The sequence below is a fragment of the Lolium perenne genome, chromosome 4 (genome assembly GCF_019359855.2).
Source record: "Lolium perenne isolate Kyuss_39 chromosome 4, Kyuss_2.0, whole genome shotgun sequence".
Classification (NCBI taxonomy): Eukaryota; Viridiplantae; Streptophyta; class Magnoliopsida; order Poales; family Poaceae; genus Lolium; species Lolium perenne.
This window is the reverse complement of record NC_067247.2, coordinates 351843183-351858901: the sequence shown is the minus strand read 5'-3', so window position 1 is coordinate 351858901 and position 15719 is coordinate 351843183.

The window sequence follows — 15719 nt, the reverse complement described above, 5'->3', positions numbered from 1 at the left end:
TGTCACGTTCGCGCTCATCAAAGTCGACTTCTGGGACGTACCCATGCATATACCCATATTGCAGAAGGTGTTTATACATTTCATCCTTTCCACGACGGAGACGCTTCACGCAACGAACACAAGGGCAAAGTGGTCGAACCAGCCCCTTTGTACCACGCGCTAACTCATTCACTAGAAAATGGGTCTTCCTTGTCCACTCAGCTGTTTTCTCTGTCGCACTAACACGCTCATTGTACATCCATACATTATCAGCCATCCTCTACTTTATTGGGAGTCAAACCACATACATAGCATTTATATCAAATAGGAAATTAAATGCATCAAATTTTTATTTATTTTACCGGGCGAAACGCATGCATCAACCTACATCTCTACTAGGTGGGCTCCTAGCAGCCGCCGGATCCGTAGTTGGCTACGTTCTCCATGCTCTACCCCGGTCCAAGTCAGAATTTCGGCAGCACCTCCCAGCTGCTCTCCCGATACACGTCTCGGCAAAAAGCCGAGAGGATGTGCATCCGGAGAACAACGGGGAGGCGCCGCCGAAATCCTGACTCGAACCGGAGTAGAACATGGAAAACGTAGACAACTACGCATCCGCCAACTGTCCCGTAAATGCCGCAAGCGTTACGGTTCAAAATATGCGGACCACTAATGCATATTTATCCGCGTAACGCTCGCGGACGGGAAGTGACACCTAGGTTACGCAACTGGACTTGGAAAATGAATCTAGTGACATAAGAAAATGCGGAGAAGGGGAGGCGATGTTTTAGCTCACCATCGGCGGACGGAGAGAATCACATACACGATGACAAGGCGGTCACGACGGGGCGGTCACGACGGAGCGGTCACGACGGGGCGGTCACGAGGTCGGCGGTCATGACGGCACCTATTTCCATTCAATAAAAAACAAATTATTTCACATTTCACATTTTCTATTTGTATTTCTATTTCTATTTCACATTTTCTATTTCACATTTTCTATTTCACATTTTCACATTTTCTATTTGTATTTCTATTTCACATTTTCTATTTCACACTTTCACATTTGCTATTTCACATTTTCTATTTTCACATTTCACAAATTATTTCACATTTCACATTTTATATTTCTATTTCTAAAAGTATACAATCTTAGAAACAAAAGTTACAAAAAAAAACTTACAGAGATGGGGCGCAGGGGCCGGCGGGGTCGAGGCAGAGGCGGGGTCGCAGCGACAAGGAGGCAGGGGCGGCGGCGGCGCGAGCAAGGAGGTAGCAGGGGCGGCCGGCGAAGCTAGCAGGGGCGGCCAGCGAAGCTAGGGGAGGCTGGGCGCGGCGGCGCGAGCAGGGAGGTAGCAGCGGCGGCGCGGGGGTAGTAGGCGGCGGCGCGGAGAGGTAGCAAATGCAGCGCGGGAGGTAGCAGGCGGCGGCGAGCAGGGGGCGGCGCGAGTAGGGGGCGGCGGGGGAAGGCTAGCAGGCGGCGGCGCGGGGGAAGCTACAGGCGGGGGAGCTCGGGCGCGTGGGGGGAGGGAGATGGGGAAAAAAGGGGTGCGGCTCGGGCGCGTGGTCCGGCTCGACCCGACCTTGTCCGCATCCCAAACCCTAACCCCTATGCCGAGGGCCAGGCTATGCCGACGGCAGCCCTCGGCATAGACCACTTTTTTTCTTTTTCAATTTATTTTTTATTTAAATTTTCTTAATGTCAATTATGAAAATAAAATATATTAATATAGGTCCATATAAATTTGTTTTAATCTTCTACATTCCCAAGCTATGCGCATAAAAAATATTACCATCTTAACTTAATATTTCCTCCGGTAGACGAAACCCTAATCCGGTAGCCCCGCAGATCTACCCCTTTGACCGACCTCCGATGACAGCTGACCCATGGACTTTTCTCTTCCGTTGTGTTGTGTTAGGTCATTGGAACATGTAGTATCAATAATTACCCCTATCTTACATCAATATTCCCTCCGGTAGATGAAACCCTAATCTGGGAGCCCCGCAGATCTACCCCTTTGACTGCATCCCATCGGGGGTTCCCCGGTGGGCATATGCCTCCATTTGAGTTTGGTTAGGTCATAGGTACATGTGGAAACAAGGATCATCCCATATGATCTCAAGTTTCTCTCCGGTTCAACTCCGAGGGAGTTCCCCCCTATACATGCAGAATCTGCCTAAGTGTAGGAACCCCCTGTCCGAGAAGACGGGCACACCTGGGGGGGTAGCCTTGGATATAAAACCATCTCAAATCACTTTTGTGCATTCCATGTGGACACACACAAGTTTTGGGGCCATTCCCTACATTCGATGCTCGATTTCCGATGAAACCCTAGTTCTGTTGACCGCGCGGTCTACCCCATCGACTGCATCCCATCGGGGGTCCCCCGGTGGGAATATGCCTCCATTTGAGCTTGGTTAGGTCATAGGTACATGTGGAAACAAGGATCATCCCATATGATCTCAAGTTTCTCTCCGGTTCAACTCCGAGGGAGTTCCCCCCTATACATGCAGAATCTGCCTAAGTGTAGGAACCCCCTGTCCGAGAAGACGGACACACCTGGAGGGTAGCCTTGGATATAAAACCATCTCAAATCACTTTTTTGCATTCCATGTGGACACACACAAGTTTTGGGGCCATTCCCTACATCTGATGCTCGATTTCCGATGAAACCCTAGTTCTGTTGACCGCGCGGTCTACCCCTTTGACTGCATCCCATCGGGGGTCCCCCGGTGGGCATATGCCTCCATTTGAGCTTGGTTAGGTCATAGGTACATGTGGAAACAAGGATCATCCCATATGATCTCAAGTTTCTCTCCGGTTCACGTACGAGGGAGTTCCCCCCTATACATGCAGAATCTGCCTAAGTGTAGGAACCCCCTGTCCGAGAAGACGGACACAATGGGGGGTAGCCTTGGATATAAAACCATCTCAAATCACTTTTGTGCATTCCATGTGGACACACACAAGTTTTGGGGCCATTCCCTACATCCGATGCTCGATTTCCGATGAAACCCTAGTTCTGTTGACCGCGCGGTCTACCCCTTTGACTGCATCCCATCGGGGGTCCCCCGGTGGGCATATGCCTCCATTTGAGCTTGGTTAGGTCATAGGTGCATGTGGAAACAAGGATCATCCCATATGATCTCAAGTTTCTCTCCGGTTCAACTCCGAGGGAGTTCCCCCCTATACATGCAGGATTTGCCTAAGTGTAGGAACCCCCTGTCCGAGAAGACGGACACACCTGGGGGGGTAGCCTTGGATATAAAACCATCTCAAATCACTTTTGTGCATTCCATATGGACACACACAAGTTTTGGGGCCATTCCCTACATCTGATGCTCGATTTCCGATGAAACCCTAGTTCTATTGACCGCGCGGTCTACCCCTTTGACTGCATCCCATCGGGGGTCCCCCGGTGGGCATATGCCTCCATTTGAGCTTGGTTAGGTCATAGGTACATGTGGAAACAAGGATCATCCCATATGATCTCAAGTTTCTCTCCGGTTCAACTCCGAGGGAGTTCCCCCCTATACATGCAGAATCTGCCTAAGTGTAGGAACCCCCTGTCCGAGAAGACGGACACACCTGGGGGGGTAGCCTTGGATATAAAACCATCTCAAATAACTTTTGTGCATTTCATGTGGACACACACAAGTTTTGGGGCCATTCCCTACATCCGATGCTCGATTTTCGATGAAACCCTAGTTTTGTTGACCGCGCGGTCTACCCCTTTGACTGCATCCCATCGGGGGTCCCCCGGTGGGAATATGCCTCCATTTGAGCTTGGTTAGGTCATAGGTGCATGTGGAAACAAAGATCATCCCATATGATCTCAAGTTTCTCTCCGGTTCAACTCCGAGGGAGTTCCCCCCTATACATGCAGAATCTGCCTAAGTGTAGGAACCCCCTGTCCGAGAAGATGGACACACCTGGGGGGGTAGCCTCGGATATAAAACCATCTCAAATCACTTTTGTGCATTCCATGTGGACACAAACAAGTTTTGGGGCCATTCCCTACATCTGATGCTCGATTTCCGATGAAACCCTAGTTCTGTTGACCGCGCGGTCTACCCCTTTGACTGCATCCCATCGGGGGTCCCCCGGTGGGCATATGCCTCCATTTGAGCTTGGTTAGGTCATAGGTACATGTGGAAACAAGGATCATCCCATATGATCTCAAGTTTCTCTCCGGTTCAACTCCGAGGGAGTTCCCCCCTATACATGCAGAATCTGCCTAAGTGTAGGAACCCCCTGTCCGAGAAGACGGACACACCTGGGGGGTAGCCTTGGATATAAAACCATCTCAAATCACTTTTGTGCATTCCATGTGGACACACGCAAGTTTTGGGGCCATTCCCTACATCTGATGCTCGATTTCCGATGAAACCCTAGTTTTGTTGAACGCGCGGTCTACCCCTTTGACTGCATCCCATCGGGGGTCCCCCGGTGGGCAGATGCCTCCATTTGAGCTTGGTTAGGTCATAGGTACATGTGGAAACAAGGATCATCCCATATGATCTCAAGTTTCTCTCCGGTTCAACTCCGAGGGAGTTCCCCCCTATACATGCAGAATCTGCCTAAGTGTAGGAACCCCCTGTCCGAGAAGACGGGCACACCTGGGGGGTAGCCTTGAATATAAAACCATATCAAATCACTTTTGTGAATTCCATGTGGACACACACAAGTTTTGGGGCCATTCCCTACATCCGATGCTCGATTTCCGATGAAACCCTAGTTCTGTTGACCGCGCGGTCTACCCCTTTGACGGGATCCCATCGGGGGTCCCCCGGTGGGCATATGCCTCCATTTGAGCTTGGTTAGGTCATAGGTACATGTGGAAACAAAGATCATCCCATATGATCTCAAGTTTCTCTCCGGTTCACGTACGAGGGAGTTCCCCCCTATACATGCAGAATCTGCCTAAGTGTAGGAACCCCCTGTCCGAGAAGACGGACACACCTGGGGGGGTAGCCTTGGATATAAAACCATCTCAAATAACTTTTGTGCATTTCATGTGGACACACACAAGTTTTGGGGCCATTCCCTACATCCGATGCTCAATTTCCGATGAAACCCTAGTTTTGTTGACCGCGCGGTCTACCCCTTTGACTGCATCCCATCGGGGGTCCCCCGGTGGGAATATGCCTCCATTTGAGCTTGGTTAGGTCATAGGTGCATGTGGAAACAAGGATCATCCCATATGATCTCAAGTTTCTCTCCGGTTCAACTCCGAGGGAGTTCCCCCCTATACATGCAGAATCTGCCTAAGTGTAGGAACCCCCTGTCCGAGAAGACGGACACACCTGGGGGGTAGCCTTGGATATAAAACCATCTCAAATCACTTTTGTGCATTCCATGTGGACACACACAAGTTTTGGGGCCATTCCCTACATCCGATGCTCGATTTCCGATGAAACCCTAGTTCTGTTGACCGCGCGGTCTACCCCTTTGACTGCATCCCATCGGGGGTCCCCTGGTGGGCATATGCCTCCATTTGAGCTTGGTTAGGTCATAGGTACATGTGGAAACAAGTATCATCCCATATGATATCAAGTTTATCTCCGGTTCACGTACGAGGGAGTTCCCCCATATACATGCAGAATCTGCCTAAGTGTAGGAACCCCATGTCCGAGAAGACGAACACACCTGGGGGGGTAGCCTTGGATATAAAACCATCTCAAATCACTTTTGTGCATTCCATGTGGACACGCACAAGTTTTGGGGCAATTCCCTAGATCCGATGCTCGATTTCCGATGAAACCCTAGTTCTGTTGACCGCGCGGTCTACCCCTTTGACTGCATCCCATCGGGGGTCCCCCGGTGGGCATATGCCTCCATTTGAGCTTGGTTAGGTCATAGGTACATGTGGAAACAAGGATCATCTCATATGATATCAAGTTTATCTCCGGTTCAACTTCGAGGGAGTTCCCCCCTATACATGCAGAATCTGCCTAAGTGTAGGAACCCCCTGTCCGAGAAGACGGACACAACTGGGGGGTAGCCTTGGATATAAAACCATCTCAAATCACTTTTGTGCATTCCATGTGGACACACACAAGTTTTGGGGCCATTCCCTAGATCCGATGCTCGATTTCCGATGAAACCCTAGTTCTGTTGACCGCACGGTCTACCCCTTTGACTGCATCCCATCGGGGGTCCCCCGGTGGGCATATGCCTCCATTTGAGCTTGGTTAGGTCATAGGTACATGTGGAAACTAGGATCATCCCATATGATATCAAGTTTATCTCCGGTTCACGTACGAGGGAGTTCCCCCCTATACATGCAGAATCTGCCTAAGTGTAGGAATCCCGCCCTTTTTCCCCCCCAGCCTTTCCCGCTGCTTCTCTCCCGCCCTTTTTTCCCGCCATGATTTCCCGCCAAGTTTTCCCGCCCACCCTTTCCCGCTCATTCTCTCCTGCCAAGTTTTCCCTCCCACCCTTTCCCGCCCATTTTCTCCCGCCAAGTTTTCCCGCCGTTTCAGCCCCTCGTCGGCCTATATATAGCCATGTCTTTGTAACATCCCAAAATTTTCAAAACAAAACAAATGAATTTCCCTTTTTCCAAATTTTGGAACTAATAAAAACTTTTATTCAATTAAGTTGATCCATAGCAATCTTGCTTAATTCTTGTGCTATTGCCATGGTTGCTTGTTATTAGTATTGGAAATGATCTTAAACCCTAAACCTCACCCCTCTTTCCATCACCCTAGTTAAAATAAAATAAAAAGAAATTTAATAAGAAAAAGGCATATGTGCCTATGGCTATTTTTATAAATCTTTACCCTAAGTTCCTCTACTTTGTTTAGAGGTTTGGAAAACCATTATACACCCTACCTAGTACTTATCAAACCTAATTCAAGTTGTTTCCAAAGAAAATAAAAAGAAACTAAAAATGCCATAGAGGCATATGAGAGTAATTTAGCAAATTTGTGAATTTGAGAAGCTTGACCCTAGGACTTGTTGTGAATGGTGGGATCACTCCTATATACCATTTCAACACTCAACAACATCATTTAGGTCAAGCCAAGTCAAATTAAAACTCAAATGCACCATATGCATAGAGGCATATGTGACACATAGCCATTTCACCAATTCTTGTCCTATGCACTCCTACCTTACCCAAATGATGTGAAACCTTCTCTAAAACTAACCTAATACTAAATGGACCCTAACCCATGCCCAAGTAAAGCAAGATGAACAATTTACAAGTTTAATGAAATTTGACACATCACCTCTTATGTGTTATGGCCATTTTTGCAAATCTTTGAACAAGACCTTTTGAAATGGTTTCAATGGTTTGAAAATGTTTCTAAACTAATAAGAATCACATTAGAGTCAAGAAAAGTCAAATCAAATGGAGAGAAATCAATTAGGGAGAAAATCCCCAAAATTCACTCACATACACTTAGCCAAAATTGCAAATCTTCAACCAAGGCCACCATTGCTTGATCTCTTGCCTGTAGAATGCTTAGATATGATAAACAAACACAATTGCATCAAGGAAACAAGAATCAAACCAATGCAAATCTCAAAACCTTCACACATATGATAATGGTCATATGTGCACTTTTTAACATCTTCCTCACATTACCCCTCTGGTTTAATATTTTCTTAAACTAAACTTGGTCAACTATTGCCATGTCATCCAAGACCATGTCAATGTCAACAACTTTCATGTTGACCACACCTGCTAGTTTTGACCAGGTTGACCAGTAGAGTTTTGACAAGTGAGGATGTTGAAACAAAGTGAAGATGAACCCAATTTTGGAACTTTGCAATTCAACTCCAAAAAGAACACCACCACCACCAATCTTTCACTTTAATTATATGATTGAGCTCCACCAAAAATAAATCCAAAATTTGACAAAAAGTTTCATGCGGCCAATTCATCAAACACCTTGCAGGCAGCATTTCAACTTTGGCAAACACTCTAATATCCTCTGGATTTTTGCCTCCACCACTTTAACCTTGTGATCATCAACATTCTGGTACCTCCTCTGCATCATCCCAGCCCACTTGCTTCGTTTAAAGTGGAGACATGATCATACTTTGGCCATGGCAAGTCCCATGTCGGCCACACATGCACTTGATCGACCTGAGCCCCTCCTCTCCCCTACACCATGTCTACTGCTTTCCCTGCACCACCCTAAACACGCTCGTACCAGCCCTAAGCAAAGAGACGCACGCTAGTGGCCAGAACGCGCGCGCCCAGCACCATGCCAGGATGTGCCAGGCACGCGGTGAGCGTGCACCGCGCGCGCCAGAGCGCCACACGACCCGTCGCCCTCGTCCTCCCCCTGCATGCCTACCTCTGCCTCGCGCATCGCCAACATCTCCTCTACGCCGTAGACATGCTCCAGAGCTTGCGCGTGCACCGTCGCCATCGCCATGATCGCAAGTCCGCCGCCCCGTACTGTCCTTGTCGCGGAAGCAAACTGAGCCATCCCGTCGTCTCCTGGACGCGCCAGCTATACCCAGAGACTCACCTAGACGTCGCCTACACGACGCGCATCATAGCCTGCCCCTTCGCTCCCTGGAACGACCTCGTCGTCGTCGACCTTCTGCTGCACCCACAGCACCCCTCCATCCGCTATAAATAGAGGAGATCCGAGCCTCGATTCTTCACACAAATTGCTCCCCTCTCATCCTTGCCCCTTCTCCACCCACCAATTTTACACGACCTCGCCGGAGAAGCTTCAATCGCCAGCTCGTTCCCGCCGGAGCCCGCAGATCATCTGCATCGCCTGGAACCGCCCCGAGCCTCGCCGCTGTACCAGGGGCCTCTACACCATCGACAACATCGCCTCGACCCTCTCCCTCGATCGCTGGCGGCCTAGGACGCTCCCCGACCCCCTACCTCCGTCGCCAGCACGCCCTCCTCTCGCCGGAGAAGAAGAAGCACCACAGTCGTCCGATCGCGTTCTGATCCGACGGTCGTCATCGCGTACCGTTTCGGTAAGGAAACAAGTTGCTGACATGTAGGCCCCACCCCTGACAGCCCACCAAGCACCGAACCGTTACTGGGCCACTTTCCCTATTTTTAAACCAATTCGGCCCACTAGATTTCCCGCCTAAGCCCAGTTAGCTTTAATTCAAATAATTTGTTTCAGCAAATTCTCAATACTGATCTGTGCCATATTTTGAGTAGTTTCAAATCTATAAGTCCAAATCTAGCAAATAAAAATGTTCCAGAAAGATTATGAAATTATCCAGCTAATCCCCCTAGTTTCAACCACATATCATGTGTAGTTTTTGAATAGCAAAAATAACAAAACAGATACTTTCCAGTATTCAAATAAATCCTAAAAATCAACCAATTTGAATTTTGAAGTGAATCCAATTGCAATAATTCACATTTCACCAACTCTAATTTATTATGTAAAAATATAGCATAGGTTCTGTACATGATCATGGGCTAGAAGCAAAATATTGGCTATGTAGTCAACACTAGCCCATTTAAACTATTTCAAATTTTAGGAATTTAAATCTATGAGGTATAGCACCTCATTTAAATCATTTTCACAAGCGATATGAAGTAATGTGATGACCTCTACTGCATAGGTTCATACTTGCTTACTTGTGATTTTTAAATCAAAATAGTATCTAAATGTACAAGGGTTATTTAAATCACATGAGATGATGAATCTCATTTAAATCATTGTTCTCAAATAATAAGTGTGAAGTGTTGACCTTGGTCAACATGAGATCATCCCTGGTTATTTGAGAAGATTAAATTTTAAGAAGATTCAATGAGAGGAAATTATTTCTCCAAACCAAAGAGAAACCCTAATTTCAATTTTCAGTGAGAGGAAATTATTCTCTTAATATTAAATAAGGAAACCCTAGCTTAATTTGTGAATAAATGTTAAGTAGTGATGCTAGATCAATTGTGTGAGCCATTAAGGCTAATTAAGAATACTTAAGTGTTGTATGGTGATTGTATCCTCGTATTCGTTTATAGACGCTAGTACCGGAGACTATCAAGAGGAAGAGGTATTCTACCAAGAAGAAGAGCAAGAACACTTTGATCACCTCACCAATCAAGGCAAGATAATACTCTTGTAAAGTGCAAAGCTCACCATGAGCAAGGCATCCCCCATTTATTTTATGTTCATGATCCTATTTCCCAGTTTTACTTTACAAGCTTTACTTACTTTTGTTTTATCAAAGTATTTCTTGATTTATGTTTCACTTGGTTAGTAGTGGATTAGTACAAAAGTATCAAGGTTAGCCTAGAAGCAAAGCAAATTACTTAGCACCCATCATACTTAGATGCTAGTGCTAAACCCTAAAAGTGACTACTCTAGTTGGGAACTGTGAAATGAAATGACTTTGAAAACCTTGGAATGATGAGTCATTCTATTGAAAGATTTTGAAGGTGAATATGACTTGTGAATGACTTGGTGAATTTTACAAAACTGATGGTTGGGTTCAGATGCGATACCATTCCAATTTTACAAGTACCCCCACAATACCTGAATCTGGGTAAGGCTTAGCTGGAAATTTATGTGTCTTAGTATGGGTTCCCTCTAAAACAAGCGTCATCAGGGTTATGCCGGAGGCTGCCTCTACAACAAAAGGAATGATGTGAAATGACGTGAAATGAGGTGAATGTCCGGCCCAAGCCCTGTGCAGTTCCCAGGCTGACTGTCTGTCTTCACTGGGAGGCCAAGCTCATGGGGAGAGGTGCCTATACTAGGGTATGTAAATGAAAGGTTAGGATTGGTAGTTCGCGTACTGCGTACGATAAATCAGGGCCAGTTACCCCTGACGAACTATTGCAATTGTTGTGGCAAAAGTGTACAACCTCTGCAGAGTTTAAACTATTCGAATAGCCGCGTCATGATCATGGACAGTTGGAAAGGCCATACTGTTCCGTCATCAGAAATTTTCTAAAAATATGAATGGTGAATTGTGACTTGAATTGAAAGGTGACTTTGATTTTGAATCACACCTGAGTTGTGGGAATGACACTAATGTTCCCACTTGAGTTAGGAAAATGAAGAGGTTTTGGTTTATTAAAGTGCTTATGAAATAAAATTGGCTTTATGCAAATGAAACTAGAGCTTAGAACCCCCTTACTATAGTTGATAGTATTTACCTTAGTATTAGTTTGCGAGTACTTTAAAGTACTCATGGCTGTGTCCCTGGCTATTCAAATGGCCAGACTATGAAGAGGAGTACCAGAACCCGGAAGAAGGACAGCAGGACGTCTACGACAACTAGGATCACTCCTGACGTCAACAGTTGCCTGTGGAATAGATGGACTACTACTACGCTACTTTCGCTTCCGCTACGTGTTATGTAATGGATCAATAGAACTTCTATTATTGTAATAAGACTGGATCATGTGATCCTTTATTTGTAAGACGATTATGTGTTGTAATGAATGATGTGTTGTGATATCAATCTATTATGTCTCGCAAAAACAATATTCCTGGGATTGCGAGGAATGGCATAATAGGCATCTGGACTTAAAATCCGGGTGTTGACAAGTTGGTATCAGAGCCATTGTTTGACCTTAGGAGACCCTAGTTAGAATGGACGTCTGTAAAACTTAGTTTCAAAACCAAAGAAGTAAATATTTGTGAAAAACTTATTCTCACTCTTACCCATAAGATCTTTTTCAAAATGAGGAATTCATGCTCTACTTTTTCTTTGTAGCACTATTCTAAAATTTTGCACACTGGAATACTTCTCTAATTTACTCCTCCTCTTTGTCATAGATGGAATACAAATGGGAGTGCTATCAGCTTGGTCATGAAGGAGAACTGAGGTTCGAAAAGGATTTGTAGCAACTAGTGGAATATCTAGGACACCCGTACCCCGAGTTCTTCGGAATACCCCTCAATAACCACTCCGGAAAACCCCCTCGGTGGGAAGTTACTGCAGACCTGAGAGGAAAGCTTGGAGCCCCAATATGGGAAACCATCTGGTTTTCTGTAACGGGAAGCACTTGGAAGGAAGGACTAGTCAGAGCTATGCAAGAAGCAATTTCCCGTCTGTGTGGACAAAATGAGATCAAGATCAAGAACACTCGCTTCATCTACTACCCAAGACATGACTCCATGGGAAGATCGATGACCATGCCACCACACCCGGAGATGAACCCCTATAGAGCACCTCAGGACTTCAGGCTGTACAAAACCCGCAGGGATTTGGACAACGCTCTCGCCTCTCACCAAGCACATCACCCGTGAAGACGAAGAATCCACCCCGAAGAGTAGCATCACCCCAGCACTTAAGTAGGTGTGAGTGGTATCAGGATCCCCTTGTATCGTAGAGCGATGAATGGTTCTTCAAACCAACGGTGTGTTAGCTTTGTAATATGTGATGCTTGGTATGAAGGAAAAAGTGTTGTTGGTTTTACCCCTGCAACACTACCCACATTTTTAAGTATGAACTTTTTAAACTTTACCAAAACAAAACCTAGAAATTTCCCTCTTATCTCATCATCTACCTCAATGTTCAGATTGCCCCATCAACCCGCAACGCCACCCAGGATGCCATGATGCAACTGTTTCAGACAATGAGGGCAAACCGAGAAGTCGAGAGAGCTGAACGCCAAGCCAACATCGCTGCGCTACAACAGATCGCTCAGAGCAACAACGGCCATGGAAACCACGACCACCCTGGGTCAAAGCTGAAGAATTTTCAGAACACCAACCCTCCGATGTTCAACAAAACTGAAGAGCCCCTTGATGCTGATGACTGGCTCCAGACGATGGAGAACAACCTCGAAGTTGCGGGAGTTGAACCCGCAGAAAAAGTACTGTTCGCCACCCACTACCTGTCAGGACCTGCCAGAGCCTGGTGGACAAGTGCCCGTGCAATGAATGCGGGACAGATGATGACCTAGGAAGACTTCAAGCTGAAGTTTAGCAAGTACCATGTGCCCCAAGGACTGATCAAGAAGATGAGAGACGAGTTCCGGGAACTCAAACAAGGAAGGATGTCCGTGGTGGAATACCGTGACAGGTTTCTCACTCTGTCAAGGTACGCCCGGGATGAGACCGACACCAACGAGAAGAGGAAGGAAAGATTTTTGAATGGACTGCATGACGAGATGCAAACTGTGTTAGTGAACATTACGTTCGCTGACTTGGAAGCCCTCGTGGACTCAGCCATACAGATGGAAGGAAAGCTGCATCAGGCCAATGAGAACCGCAAGCGAAGGATGATGAACCAGAGTGGACCCCACCATAACCAGAAGTACCGCAACAACTCCTCCGGAGGATTCACCCCAAGAAGCAACAAGCCAACTGCTCAGAGTTATCGCCCCAACTACCCCAATAATAACGGAGGACCCCCGAAGACCGGAGGCAACAGCAACAACAGTCACAACAACAACAACCACCACAACAGCAACAGCAACAATGGGAACAACAACAACACCAACACTGCCCCGAGAACTGGAAGCAATGCCATCCCCATCACCCCGAAGGACAAGTCAACGGTGAACTGCTATGAATGTGGAGTTGTGGGTCACTACTCCAACGAGTGCCCAAGAAGCTTGCCAAGATTGCCGCCAATACCGCTGCCCCTGCTCAGCAACAGCGTCGCTTCACAGGTAGAAGGAACCAGAACAACAACAACGGCCGCCTCTACCACATGAATGCCACTGAAGCTCAGGAAGCACCCCAGACCATGCCAAGTATGTCTTCCTGTTAATCAAAATACTCAATCTCTCTTAGGAACCTAACTTTTCTTAAAATCTCGGGACGAGATTTGTTTAAGGGGGAAGGGTTTGTAACATCCCAAAATTTTCAAAACAAAACAAATGAATTTCCCTTTTTCCAAATTTTGGAACTAATAAAAACTTTTATTCAATTAAGTTGATCCATAGCAATCTTGCTTAATTCTTGTGCTATTGCCATGGTTGCTTGTTATTAGTATTGGAAATGATCTTAAACCCTAAACCTCACCCCTCTTTCCATCACCCTAGTTAAAATAAAATAAAAAGAAATTTAATAAGAAAAAGGCATATGTGCCTATGGCTATTTTTATAAATCTTTACCCTAAGTTCCTCTACTTTGTTTAGAGGTTTGGAAAACCATTATACACCCTACCTAGTACTTATCAAACATAATTCAAGTTGTTTCCAAAGAAAATAGAAAGAAACTAAAAATGCCATAGAGGCATATGAGAGTAATTTAGCAAATTTGTGAATTTGAGAAGCTTGACCCTAGGACTTGTTGTAAATGGTGGGATCACTCCTATATACCATTTCAACACTCAACAACATCATTTGGGTCAAGCCAAGTCAAATTAAAACTCAAATGCACCATATGCATAGAGGCATATGTGACACATAGCCATTTCACCAATTCTTGTCCTATGCACTCCTACCTTACCCAAATGATGTGAAACCTTCTCTAAAACTAACCTAATACTAAATGGACCCTAACCCATGCCCAAGTAAAGCAAGATGAACAATTTACAAGTTTAATGAAATTTGACACATCACCTCTTATGTGTTATGGCCATTTTTGCAAATCTTTGAACAAGACCTTTTGAAATGGTTTCCATGGTTTGAAAATGTTTCTAAACTAATAAGAATCACATTAGAGTCAAGAAAAGTCAAATCAAATGGAGAGAAATAAATTAGGGAGAAAATCCCCAAAATCCACTCACATACACTTAGCCAAAATTGCAAATCTTCAACCAAGGCCACCATTGCTTGATCTCTTGCTTGTAGAATGCTTAGATATTATAAACAAACACAATTGCATCAAGGAAACAAGAATCAAACCAATGCAAATCTCAAAACCTTCACACATATGATAATGGTCATATGTGCACTTTTTAACATCTTCCTCACTTTACCCCTCTGGTTTAATATTTTCTTAAACTAAACTTGGTCAACTATTGCCATGTCATCCAAGACCATGTCAATGTCAACAACTTTCATGTTGACCACACCTGCTAGTTTTGACCAGGTTGACCAGTAGAGTTTTGACAAGTGAGGATGTTGAAACAAAGTGAAGATGAACCCAATTTTGAAACTTTGCAATTCAACTCCAAAAAGAACACCACCACCACCAATCTTTCACTTTAATTATATGATTGAGCTCCACCAAAAATAAATCCAAAATTTGACAAAAAGTTTCATGCGGCCAATTCATCAAACACCTTGCAGGCAGCATTTCAACTTTGGCAAACACTCTAATATCCTCTGGATTTTTGCCTCCACCACTTTAACCTTGTGATCATCAACATTCTGGTACCTCCTCTGCATCATCCCAGCCCACTTGCTTCGTTTAAAGTGGAGACATGATCATACTTTGGCCATGGCAAGTCCCATGCCGGCCACACATGCACTTGATCGACCTGAGCCCCTCCTCTCCCCTACACCATGTCTACTGCTTTCCCTGCACCACCCTAAACATGCTCGTACCAGCCCTAAGCAAAGAGACGCACGCTAGTGGCCAGAACGCGCGCGCCCAGCACCATGCCAGGACGTGCCAGGCACGCGGTGAGCGTGCACCGCGCGCGCCAGAGCGCCACACGACCCGTCGCCCTCGTCCTCCCCCTGCATGCCTACCTCTGCCTCGCGCGTCGCCAACATCTCCTCTACGCCGTAGACATGCTCCAGAGCTCGCGCGTGCACCGTCGCCATCGCCATGATCGCAAGTCCGCCGCCCCGTACTGTCCTTGTCGCGGAAGCAAACTGAGCCATCCCGTCGTCTCCTGGACGCGCCAGCTATACCCAGAGACTCACCTAGACGTCGCCTAC